Source organism: Gigantopelta aegis, chromosome 9 (genome assembly GCF_016097555.1).
Source record: "Gigantopelta aegis isolate Gae_Host chromosome 9, Gae_host_genome, whole genome shotgun sequence".
In the NCBI taxonomy this organism is placed as follows: domain Eukaryota; kingdom Metazoa; phylum Mollusca; class Gastropoda; order Neomphalida; family Peltospiridae; genus Gigantopelta; species Gigantopelta aegis.
Genome location: NC_054707.1, coordinates 55,323,387 through 55,336,664, shown reverse-complemented (window position 1 = coordinate 55,336,664; position 13,278 = coordinate 55,323,387). Strand labels below are relative to the sequence as shown.

The 13,278-nt window shown below is 35.2% G+C and overlaps 1 protein-coding gene across 1 annotated transcript in view; it reads right to left on the bottom strand.

Moving 5' to 3' along the window:
- The window catches only part of LOC121382053 (ras guanine nucleotide exchange factor K-like), a 29,485-nt gene extending 16,797 nt beyond the window's left edge, over positions 1-12,688 (bottom strand). Inside the window, exon 1 of the mRNA XM_041511530.1 lies at positions 12,612-12,688. The gene's annotated coding sequence lies outside the window, so the exon portion shown is untranslated. The remainder of the gene's footprint in view (positions 1-12,611) is intronic.
- Between the last annotated feature and the right edge of the window lie 590 nt (positions 12,689-13,278).

Here is a 13,278-nt window from a genome sequence, read left to right as displayed (position 1 = left end):
ACATGTACTATCACTAACCCTAACCCTAAGCCTGAATGAAATGAATGCTGGAACATTCAGAAGTCTTGTCGCTTTGAGAAACTATGCATGAACATTTTCGAAGGCATAAAACTATTTAAAGATTATACTTACCATATTTTCTGGTGTGTATAAACAAGCCGGCCATTTTGGTTACGGCACTTTTACACTGGTACCAGCTTCAATCTTCTGATTACATGTATTAATATGTTAAACTTAAAGCAATGGTATTGAAACCAATGTACAGATGTAAACAGAGCACAGAGCGAATACTATGCAAATGATTTAATTAAACACGTGTATCCTATTCTAAGTTTTACCACAGCAAGGAGCCGCTAAACATACAAGAACACTGGCCAACATGTACACGGTCTAGACCTGTGGAGCACTACAGTGAGAGTGGACATCATGTTGATGGGCTGGTGATCACAAGTCTTTGTTCAGTGAGACCACTGGTTATGTAACTGGTCGTAGCTGGCTAATGGTAACCACGCCACCTGGAGTACCTAGTGAGAGGAGTTCACTCTGTCAGGCAGGCCTCTGTGGTAGTGTGGTTTAAGTTAACTGAGTAAAGTAAAGTTTGTTTTGTTTAATAACACCACTAGAGCACATTGATATATTAATCATCAGACCTTGCTTTTTAATGTGTGCGGGTGCGATCGCGCTCGTACAGCGCACATAATTTCAATCTGACTGTAAAAAACTGCGCACATTATACTCAACAAACGGCACACGTAAAATATTAGTAGTATATTTATTTCCACTGTTTACAAAAATCAACAGTTTCCATAGCTCATTTAGCTGATAGGAAGATCCTTTTATTAAAACAATAATAATTAAAAACATGGCAGCTAGTGGCTTCCATGCAGTCATTAAACTGGTATTTCTCTTTGTTGAACAAATCGGGAAATACTGGTTTAATAGACAATTTTGTAGATGTACCAGTCAAAATCCAATTGGAGCTACATTGCCTATTTTATTTATTTTGGAGTGATTTTTCACTCGCCTTAGCATATTGAGGTGTGCGATTTTCCAAAAACCAAGGACTGAATCATTGACTATTGGATGTCAAACATTTAGTAATTCTGACTCGTAGTCAATAGAGGAAACCCGCAACATTTTCTTAATGCAGCAAGGGATCTTTTATATGCATTTTCCGACATTCAGGAAAGCACATACCACGGCCTTTGACCAGTTGTGGTGCACTGGTTGGAATGAGAAAAAACCCAATGAGTTGAACGGATCCACCGAGGTGGTTCGATCCTGCGACACACATACCTCAAGCGAGCGCTCAACCAACTGAGCTAAATCCCACCCCTTAAGACAATTGAAATAATGCTGCTAGATACTGGGTTCGCATCCTGATACCAACTCCCAGCAAGAGAGCATTTCGAGTTCTCTCTCTCAATTAAGCACCAATAATTGCAACTGTTAACACATTGTGCATATAGCTGAGGTTTAACTGGCCTCGGTGGCATTGTGGTTAGGCCATCGGTCTACAGGCTGGTAGGTACTGGGTTCAGATCCCAGTCGAGACATGGGATTTTTAATCCAGATACCGACTCCAAACCCTGAGTGAGTGCTCCGCAAGGCTCAATGGGTAGGTGCAAACCACTTGCACCGAACCCAGTGATCCACAACTGGTTCAACAAAGGCCATGGTTTGTGCTATCCTGCCTGTGGGAAGCACAAATAAAAGATCCCTTGCTGCTAAATGGAAAGAGTAGCACATGTAGTGGTGACAGCGGGTTTCCTTTCAAAATCTGTGTGGTCCTTAACCATATGTCTGATGCCATATAACCGTAAATAAAATGTGTTGAGTGCATTGTTAAATAAAACATTTCTTTCTTTCTTATAGCTGAGGTTTATGTCCAGGACAGCATACTTGAACCTTAAGTATGGGAAACACGTTTTTTTTAAAGTGGTATCACGGTCAAAATCACACCAAAATTTGTATACTGTAAATCATGAAATGTTAGCGAGCATAAAAGTTTACGAATTTAGCGAGACCATACAATCCCTAATATTTCATGACGCTAAATTTAAAGAGCCGTACAATTTCAGGATATTGTGGGGGTTTTCGTGATTAACTGAACACGCAACAATGGTTCTGTACAATTTTGTGGTATTGTTTTTTTCGTGATTAACTGAACATGCAACAATGGTTCCGTACCCTTTTCTGATATTGTTTTTTTCGTGATTAACTGAACACACAACAATGGTTCCATACACTTTTCTGATATTGTTTTTTTCGTCATTAACTGAACACACAACAATGGTTATGTACATGATATTGATTCTAAAGACCAAAAGGATAACAAACAAAAGTTGGTTAGAATGCACAATGCTGCAATTTTCTACTAAATGTAAGTTGTCTGTAAGCTGTATAATGTCAAAAGTGGTCAAAAATATTATTTGAGCTGATCCTACTTTTGCTATTCTTTTTTTAGTTTCTGATATGATGACCTCACTAAAGTTTTATGTTGCTAATTATAAATATGTCACTTATTTGGATTTCGCTAAATTTTAAGTTAGCTAATATTTTTATGATTTACATTATATTGCTTCTGACAGATGTGGATACTAGGGATTCCAAATTCTGGTGTGCCTTGAAAAGTATTCATGAACACAATTTTATTTGTGTTTAGTGGGTGTCATGAAACATTGCTTGGTGTTTTGGAGGAGTATTGCCATATACAAGCTACAAAGCATGTCACTGAATTTTTTAATATTATACTCTTTTTATAAGTGCCCTTTTAATAATAATAAAAAAGTTACACCCATTCCTGAAAACTAGACTGGTCCCTTTTTAAACATTGCACTCCCTCCCTGGAAAAATCCTGCATCCACCCTATTTTCACAGTTGTTTTGGGGAGATGAGGCAAAACAAGTCCAATAAATGCATGCTAAAACTTTTAGACAATGTAAGCCTGTGTCAAATGGTTCAGTGATTAATATAAAAGTCCACTGTGTCTGCTTCTATGTGGTGTACATGTAGCTGTCATGTTCATGTTCCCACTCCACTACATTGTACACATGTCAGGTCACGGTACTGCCAGTTCACAATTCCTTGTGGGAGCAGGTCAACTCGTCCCAAACCAACTCGCCTCCTCATACCTCTGAAACTTTGTGAGAACAATTGTTTCATTTGGGAATCGCTCTCGCAAATCTACTTTTGTATATAATATAACCTATTTTTCATTCACATATTAATTTTAATACTTAATTCATTTACATGGACATAATGGGTTTCTGAAAAAGGAAATGAGTTACCTGAATTTACGCAAATTGATCCATTCTCAGAGGCCGGCTTCTACCAACTTGCCCCAGTGGTTAGTCAACTAAAGCCCCCCCACCCCCGTTTTACTCATGAAAATGTTTTTAAAATAATGCCATAGCAACAAATTCTTAAGTTCGGACCCTGCATTTTGTATCAGGCCTAGCTATGCCACTCGCCAAATTTGGCGAAAAAATTTAAAGTAATAATTGATGTTTTATTGGAAAATAACTGGGTTTACATAATTTGGCGAAATGTTTTGCTCACCCTGTGTATTCACATAAGTTTTCTTATATGATTTAAATTATTATGAGGAAATACAAAAAATACTCAATTTTGAGTAGCATAGTGGCTTTCATTAAATATATATTCGCTCAGTGGACAATATTTCAAAATTATAGGTAACTGGAACTCGGGTTACATGGTTTTCACCAAGGTAACTGTTTACACAAAATATATTTGCATAACAAATAAAATTATGGTGACCCTGAAATTTCAGCTTTTAATTTTATAATATAAAAGTTCACCGCCTAACCGATTGGCTGTTTGCTTGAATCTAAAGTTGCGTAACTGACACACAAAGAGAACGACAATTCACGTACAATAATGTGCCCTGTTCACTGCATACATGTATATATAGTACAAGATTATGTTAATGCTGTGCACGGTGCTCAAACTTAATGATGGCACAGATGGCAACTGTTGTCATTGAGATATAAATTGCCGTAGGTCGGGAGCATCACCGAAGGCACAAAAGTGTTGTCAGTAAAGCCCCTCAATGATGGCAAAATGTATACACCTGGTGAACATTAGCTGCCAGTATATAACATTAGTCCATTTAAAATATACATACAGCAAAAATAACCTTTCCAAGTTATTTATTTGCTGCAAAGGTTTCTTTTATTTCAATTGCCATGGGCCGTTTCACCCATGGGCCGTTTCACCCATGGGCCGTTTCACCCATGGGCCGTTTCACCCATGGCAATTTTGGTTTTAAATTGCTGTGGGAGACAAATTCCTAAGTTCAAGTCATGTTAACGTACCCACATGTAAACATAAAATGAGCAATCTCTGGATAAGCAGAAAATTTCACCAAATTATCTATCAAATACAAAAATTGAAAAACATGTGCAGTAACTTACGAAACATCAATCACTACATAAAATTCTTTACACATTAAAATAAAATTCAGTGATTCATTTATTATTTTTGAAATTGTGCAATTGTTGAATTTGGTGAATGACAGGGCCAGCCCTGAAATAAAAGTACCTATAAGAAATCTAAACCTCCCTATAAGCCAGAATTATGTTAAAATAGTTGCAAACTGAGACATATTTTCTTTAATTAGATATATACATGTGTAGTGTACATGTACATAGCTTGCATAAAAATAAAATGAAATGAACGAACATACAAATATTTATCCCAGGGTTCAACCTGGACCCTGAAATTATTAGCTGTTAGGCGAATTTGGTCATAAAAACTTCAAGTCTATAGCCGAATTAAAGTTTCAATTAGCCCAACATCCAAAAATGGTGCTAGATTTACAAAACGCAAGCATTTTTCAAATTAGCTTTATGGCGAGTTAATAATAAATTATATAATCACCAAATTCAACCTTAATTTGCATTTGGTGATTTGGTGAACAACATACCATTTTAAAAAAAACTATTTTGCAAACATTTTGGGATTGTAACCTTAAAAGTTAAATTGGCATGTCATTTAGTCATAATTTGTGTACATGTAGTTTATGAACACAATAAAGTGGGTTTGGGGAAAGTTAACCAATCATTGAGATGAGTTGGTAAATTGTAAGAGAGTAAACTAAACAGGCATAGGAAGGTGCCAAAAAGAGGGAGGGAGGCACATACAGAGAGGGCTACCTCTGTCACTCACCAAATCTGCGAATTTCAAAAACAACTGGCGAACTTTATTTTCATTTGGCGAAATAATTTCATAAAATAATTGATATTTTGCTAGAAAATAACTGGGTTTGTGTTGTTTTTAAAGTTTTATAGATAATTTGGCGAAATAATTTCATAAAATAATTGATATTTTGCTAGAAAATAACTGGGTTTGTGTTGTTTTTAAAGTTTTATAGATAATTTGGCGAAATAATTTCATGAAATAATTGATATTTTGCTAGAAAATAACTGGGTTTGTGTTGTTTTTAAAGTTTTATAGATAATTTGGCGAAATAATTTCATGTAATAATTGATATTTTGTTAGAAAATAACTGGGTTTGTGTTGTTTTTAAAGTTTTATAGATCATTTGGCGAAATAATTTCATGTAATAATTGATATTTTGTTAGAAAATAACTGGGTTTGTGTTGTTTTTAAAGTTTTATAGATAATTTGGCGAAATAATTTCATAAAATAATTGATATTTTGTTAGAAAATAACTGGGTTTGTGTTGTTTTTAAAGTTTAATAGATCATTTGGCGAAATAATTTCATGTAATAATTGATATTTTGTTAGAAAATAACCGGGTTTGTGTTGTTTTTAAAGTTTAATAGATCATTTGGCGAAATAATTTCATAAAATAATTGATATTTTGTTAGAAAATAACTGGGTTTGTGTTGTTTTTAAAGTTTTATAGATAATTTGGCAAAATAATTTCATGTAATAATTGATATTTTGTTAGAAAATAACTGGGTTTGTGTTGTTTTTAAAGTTTAATAGATCATTTGGTGAAATAATTTCATAAAATAATTGATATTTTGTTAGAAAATAACTGGGTTTGTGTTGTTTTTAAAGTTTAATAGATCATTTGGCGAAATAATTTCATGTAATAATTGATATTTTGTTAGAAAATAACTGGGTTTGTGTTGTTTTTAAAGTTTAATAGATCATTTGGCGAAATTATCTTCTGACCCAGAGCTAGCCCTGAACACACACAAACACACACACACAAACACATATATATATATGTATAAATATATTTTTTTAAACCCATCTCTGCTGCTATAAAGTGGGGGGGGGTGGTGGGGGGGGGGGGGTGGCACCTGTTACGGTACACTGACCAACCACTGGGGTGAGTTGGTAGGGGCGAGTTGACCAGCATTCACTTGGAACCATAAAGTTAAAAATTATAATTAGTTTTGGGAATCAGTTGAAATTTCATCATCGACCATTGATTCTAATCGGTTTGCACCAACCAATAAATTTTCGACACATTCGGTTATAATTATATGAACAAAAGAAGGATTTGAATTATAAGGACCATACCAGGGTTGACAATTAACATGAAAACCATGGTCGCAAGCAGGGCCACTTGAAAATAAATCTTACTGGCCCTTCTCATATTGAACTAGCCCTCCAATTATCACATTGAAATTATACCTGTGCAGCTAAATTTAAAACTAGAATGTTCTTTGTTAACTAACAACCATGTGCTGACTGTATACAGTTGCGTCAAAAGGAAACCAATAATAAACAAATGAATAGTTAAAATTCATCTAAAACATGTTATTAAGTTTTTAGCCCATAGCCTACTAACTGAAATAACAAAATTTGAAAAAGAAATTCATCATAAATAAAAAAAATTCTTTACAAAATTATAATTAAATTATATAGATAGATTAAATTTCATTTTTAATTGACTTGCATTGTCTCTGAAGTAAAATATAATGCAGTACAAACAGAATTGCACATGCTTTAGTAAACTAGTCTGGGAGTGGCAGTCCTCTTTGTGGGGATGCAAGAGGGGAGGAATAAACTTTGTGGCAATGCAAGAGGGGTGAAATTTCAAGTGAAGGAATTCCTCGGCAGTGGCTGTCCTCCTATAGACGAAGCACTTGATAGAGATTCATGGAATAATCCACTATTTTGCCAAACGCTCATTCAACTCTGCATTGTGCAGAGATACTGCCCTGATCATGTATTTCGGTTTTGTTGTTCAGATTAACTTGGATTTCCAACAATTGCCTTAAAACATGTAAAACAAGAAGATTTAACCTACGCAGTTTCATGGTAATTTTTAAAAAATAAATAAATAAAAATGTTTTTACTGAACTCCCCCCCCCCCCCCCCCCCCCCCAAAAAAAAAATGTTATTTGAGATAGTATGGGTTTAAAACTGAATAAACTGATATGTTTTTTTATATGAATTTTATGTTTATTCATTTATGAAGCTACATGCCAATTCATCAGTTCCATTTTGATACAAATCGACAATAGTTTCAAAATTAATATTTTCTGCCTGATCAGTAAAATGTAATGTGTGGGTATGGGCGAGTGTGGGTGTTGGTGCACGAACATGTGTGCGTTTAATTTGGATATTGTAAATGCTACAGTAGTAGGCTACTAATATAATAAATTTGAAAAATAAATCTGTGAAAAAATCATACCAAATATTTTACAAAAATATACGATGTATCATATTACACAGCAGAAATGAGTATTTATTTGAACGGTTATGTCATCATGTAAGTCTTGGTGTCATGACTTTAGATCTGATTGGTTCTGATCAGTTCTTATTTCATGTTCTATGTCTTTTTGTGCCACATCTGTAGTTCGCGCCAGCACAGATGCAGTGTATTTTGTCACATTTGATTCAGTTTCAGTGCGTTTCTTTTTCTAACTGGCACCATACTCGCCAGACCCTAAAATCGATGGTCGCCCAATGTACTATCTTTGTAAGATTCTTAGTCGCCCTCAGCCAATAAAGATCACCATGGGCAACCGGCTGACTGCTAAGTTTCAACCCTGCCATACACCTGTTGTCATCGCTAATTTTACATTTGACTTGGAGATCCTTCATTTTTGTTGTTTTTATCGGCGAAATGAAGTTTTCTACTGGGATGTATGCGGCCATTGGAACTGATTGCACGCTGGAACACTTCTCATTTCAACAGTCTGCACCACCAGGTTGGATTCTTTTTTAGCGAGATTTCTTGCCTCCACGTCATTTCTCTGTCTCACTATGTTGACTTGCTTTTTTCGTGACTCGTATGATGGCCATTCTGCAGAACACCACGGTTGTTCGCGTTTAGTCTCTACATGTCCGAGCCTGTCCTGTCCTAGCAGCACTGGAAGATTGACTGCCCCACTATAAGAAGAAATAGGAAGCAGGGTCGGCCCTTACTACTCTTTTCTAGACTTTACTTTGTTTTATTGTGATACCATCTCGTATCCTCCAGAGTCGGGCCCGTCCGCACCACTATACCAACCAATGACGACTGGACTATACCCTAGTCTGATTCTCTCATTCAGACGGATCCGGCTTCTCAAGATCTGTATTTCAGCACAGCACTACACCTTCAACGTCTATTGACTGTCAATCTAGGGGTTTTCTTGACGGGATGCAACCCATCTCGTCCCTACAAGCTGTGCACCCTAACGGCCTTAACGAGGCCACTCACGTGGACATATAGATCAGTCTTTAAAGTTTTAGACTTTCGTTCAAAAGTTTATGTCGAAATTACTTTCTTTTTTTAATATTATTAAATAGTCCGATCCTCTCTTCTTTCTCTTATTTATTTTTGGACTGTCCTCCTAAAATGCTCCAAATTATATAAATATTCGACCGAGCAGTCAATTCTTTTTATTTTTGGCTTGTAACTTTTTTTCTTTTTTTCTTTTTTTTAAATTCTATTAACTTTTTTTTACTATTTGCTATTTTCAAAATTCTGCCCATTTTCAACTCTAACCCCCCCACCCCCCAATCCATCTTATCTAATTTCTTTTTGACCACCCAATCTAATCTAGCGACCAAATTTAATGAGTAGAATTTTCTTTACTAATTATATTAGAGATGCGCATCAAAATTTTAAAGGCCCACTATTTAATTTTTGGATGTAAATTTCAAAATTGTCCGCTTAATTTTTTTCTGTCCCGGGACAAGCCCCTGGCTATCCAGAGACAGGCCCCGAGACGGACATGCTCGAAACTCTAGTGGTATATGAGCATGTAAAAATTATTCGCACTCGCAATGATAAATGTTTATTATCTTTTTTCATTTACATTTACATGTACTTGTATGCAGTGATAGAAATAAGCAGAATAACTTCACTAGTCCACCGGACAAACACACCCAGAAATCTACTTCTCCACCAATATTTTCACTTAAATTCAAATAAATTATTTGTTTTATTCATTGCTCAAAATAAAACTGCACTGAAAATTTCTACTTGTCCACTGGACAACCACTAAGGCACATTTTACTTGTCCGAATACATTTTCACTTGTCGGGACAAACAGACAAGTGCTTATTTCGAACAATGGTATGTGCACATGAAAACCCCAACAGCCAACATATTAATATAAACTCTGGACAGTCTTTAAACTGGATTAACAATTAGTTAATATTTTTCCAAATACTGCAAGTCATGAAATATTAGCAATCTTAAAATTTAGTGAAATCCAGTTAAGTGACATATTAGCGACATAGAACTTAAGTGAGGTCATCATATATCAAAAACTGAAAAAAGAATAAGCATAAGTTGTAGGATCAGCTGAAATAATGTTTTTGCCGAATCTTGACGATTATGAAGCTTACAGACATCTTGAATTTAGTCAAAAACTGCAGTAAGGTGCATGCTAACTAACTATTGTTGTTTGCTATCCTTTTGGTTTGATCAATAACATATATGTAACCATTGTTGTGCCTGCAGTTAATCACAGATAAAACAACTGCAAAAACATGTTTTGGAACAGTCTGACATTGTATGTCTTTTAAATTTAGCATTATGAAATATTAGCATCCTGTATAAACTCGCTAAATTCGCTAAATGTTTACGCTCGCTAACATTTCCTGATTTACAGTAATCGATTATTGGTTTGTTCAATCGATCATCACGTAAGTAGAGTTAAACTGACCATTTTTTAATTATAATATATCATTGGAACATTATTGGCACAAAAATACATCAAATAAATTTTGTGAATGAATTGATAATAAACATCAAGATAAAAATTCCAATGCCAAAGTAAAACATGGTGTAAAGAGCTGAGCAAGTATAAATTTATGTGAAAGTATATTAAAATTTGGAGGATATAAATATCACATGTAAGTATATATATATATATATATATATATATATATATATATATATATCTATATCTATATATATATATATACTTACATGTGATATTTATATCCTCCAAATTTTAATATACTTTAACATAAATTTATACTACTGAGGCTGGGGTCCAGGGACCGCTCAAGGGCCCCTGAAGGAAAATGGTTGTTTGCAACCTCTAGAACTGCCAAAAATTGCATTCAGTGCTAACAAATCTAAACTGGTTATAACTTACAATATAAGGCACACATCATAAACTTGAAACCGTGAAAGCATGCAAATGAACCTTGTGTGGTATTGAATATCATGTTGTTGTTTTTTTTAGACGAAATGGAAAAGCGCATTTACGTGTTTCCGCGTAGCTCTCACATCCCTGTATATATATATATTAAACTTTCGAATAAAAGTCAACATGTCATAACAATTTCAAAATGATTAACGCTATACCGCATTCATAATTAGTTGTACAGTGCTACCCTGGCACTTAACTACTGCAATCAGAAATGTCATGGAGATTGCACCAGCATTTTTCTTCTGCAGCATTTAATTTGTTTCAATTTTTTATGTTACACTTACAGGGAACATTTTGTTTTTAAAATCGTGATTAGCAATATTTCTAGTCAACTGAAAATTAATTATTAACTAGTGACTCGAGTTACCACCTCCCCCCCCCCCAAGAAACTTCACTTGCCATAGTCTATACCTCCACCTCCCTGCTACTAGTGCTAGTGCTACAAAATGTCTGCACACACATCTGAATCCCAAAATATCTATCTATAATGTACAGTGAAACTGCCTTAAACCGGATCACACGGGGGACGCAATATTTATCTCATTTAGACAGGATTTGGTATTTAGAGGGTTGCATTTTTAGAATTAAAAACAATTTGGAACCATCAAACTTGGCCGGTTTTGACAGGATTTAAGTTTGTTCATGGTTCGGTTTAGACAGGTTCCACTATATATTATTTTTATTTCGCATAAAATTAATTTTTAGTTACTATTAATTCCAGCATTTCTCCAATGTCACTGCAATGATTACTTCCAGTAGTGCGTGAGCAAAATCGTGAAACTAAAACACTGTTGTATGTAAACCCATTATCATGTAACGTATGGCACCATTATCACGATTAATTAAAAAACCCAACAGTTTCCAATAGGTTCCGATGATCAAAGAGCAGATAACCGATAAATAATTTTTAATAAAATATGATATCCCGAGCCCTTAAAATTTTAAATCCCTAGGATAACCCGAGAGATGTTACGTTTACCAAACTCAATCATTTAAGTAAAAGATTGTTACTGTAGTAATTTAGCAGCAACAACAACAAAAATATCTTGTAATAACCAAACATATTTCACATTGCCTAATAATTAGAATAAGTGGCTTTAATATGGAGACAATGAGGATTTAACATTTATATAATGCATGAATAAAAAATTATAATTTGCATGGTCGAAAAAAAACAAATTCTGTTTCATTTACTGAATTCTGTAACTCCGTGCATTTTTGGCATACTGCGACAAGCATATATGTACATGTATCAAAAGCACTTCAATAAATTTTACTAGAACTTTTAGTAGAAGCTGGATCAATAAATATTACTTACATTAATTATCTTACATGTAAAAAAAATCCACCAAAAACAAGACCTTAACACTTAATAATGGACTCCTAATATAATATTATTATATTTCCCTCCCATACAACCTACCTGTATAATTTATTTCATATTAAGTTATCCAAATTACTTTTATTATTTACTTCTGTGATACTTCTACAAAACGCCAAGGTCGGCGCAGTAGCAGCAACTCGTATATGGAAGCTAAAAATAGCCCGCCCGCCGTTCGCTGTTTAACAAAAGCGCCGCACCACGGTAATCCGATTCGCCTATCTAACGATAATGAGCGCCGTTCGTTCAACCGCTGGGTCAGGCGCAGTCAAGCGAAAAATCATCCATCGTTCCCGTAGATCCATCGAGATTTTTTTAACGAACACTACAGCGCGATTGTTACTGGTATCTTTACAATGCATTAATAATAAACTTTCGAACTGTAATGTAATCACATACACACACACGGCGGATATCATTGGCGTGATAGTCACGTATTTTTTTGCCGTTATTGTGAATGCCTTCGGGGTTACGCAGCGCCAGTGATTCACGATCCCCTATCGAATAACCTACTGAAGTACGATCGCGGGTACTGCGCACGCAAACGCGTGTACCTACAGCTACACGTGTAAGACCAACATTTAAGCTATAGTCAGTTATGTACCAAGTACTTATGACGTTACCTGTGAATTAGTGCCATGTATGTTGTATATGTCATCTGTTCGCTTCAGTCGATGTTCATTTTAGTACTGTCCGCCATGTTTGTTTATTAGCCTCAAAAAGGCCAAACTAAACGATACCAGAAGAACAAGCTCGGTGCATGCAGATAAAACCGATACGTATATTTTATAATTTTGTGTTGTAGTTTGACATATAACTAAAACCAGCTTTACTCGTGTTTACCATGTTTGGATATTAAACAGAAGCTTTTTCGAAATGATTAATTTATCGGTTATTGCGCACTACGTTTTACAACAGTTTCTTGGTAGGGGGCGCTATCACGCACCTGTTAAGTGTGACCAAACGGTAAAAATAAAATATCATTAATTGACTGGGCCTACCCATCCTACTTTATAATACAACCAATCCCCAAAGTGAAAGGTGAACAATGCTCGTCCGAAGAAAGCATGCATTTCTTTTCATGAATTAGTGCGGGATTTAGCTCATTCGGTAGAATGCTCGCCTGAGGTGCTTGCGTCGCGCGATCAAATCACCTTACTAGATTATGTCCGATCCTTTCTCTCATTGAGATTTTCCTGTTCCAACCAGTGTACCGCGACTGGTATATCAAAGGCTATGGTATATGCTGTTCTGTATATGGAAATGCATATAAAAGATCCATTGCTGCTA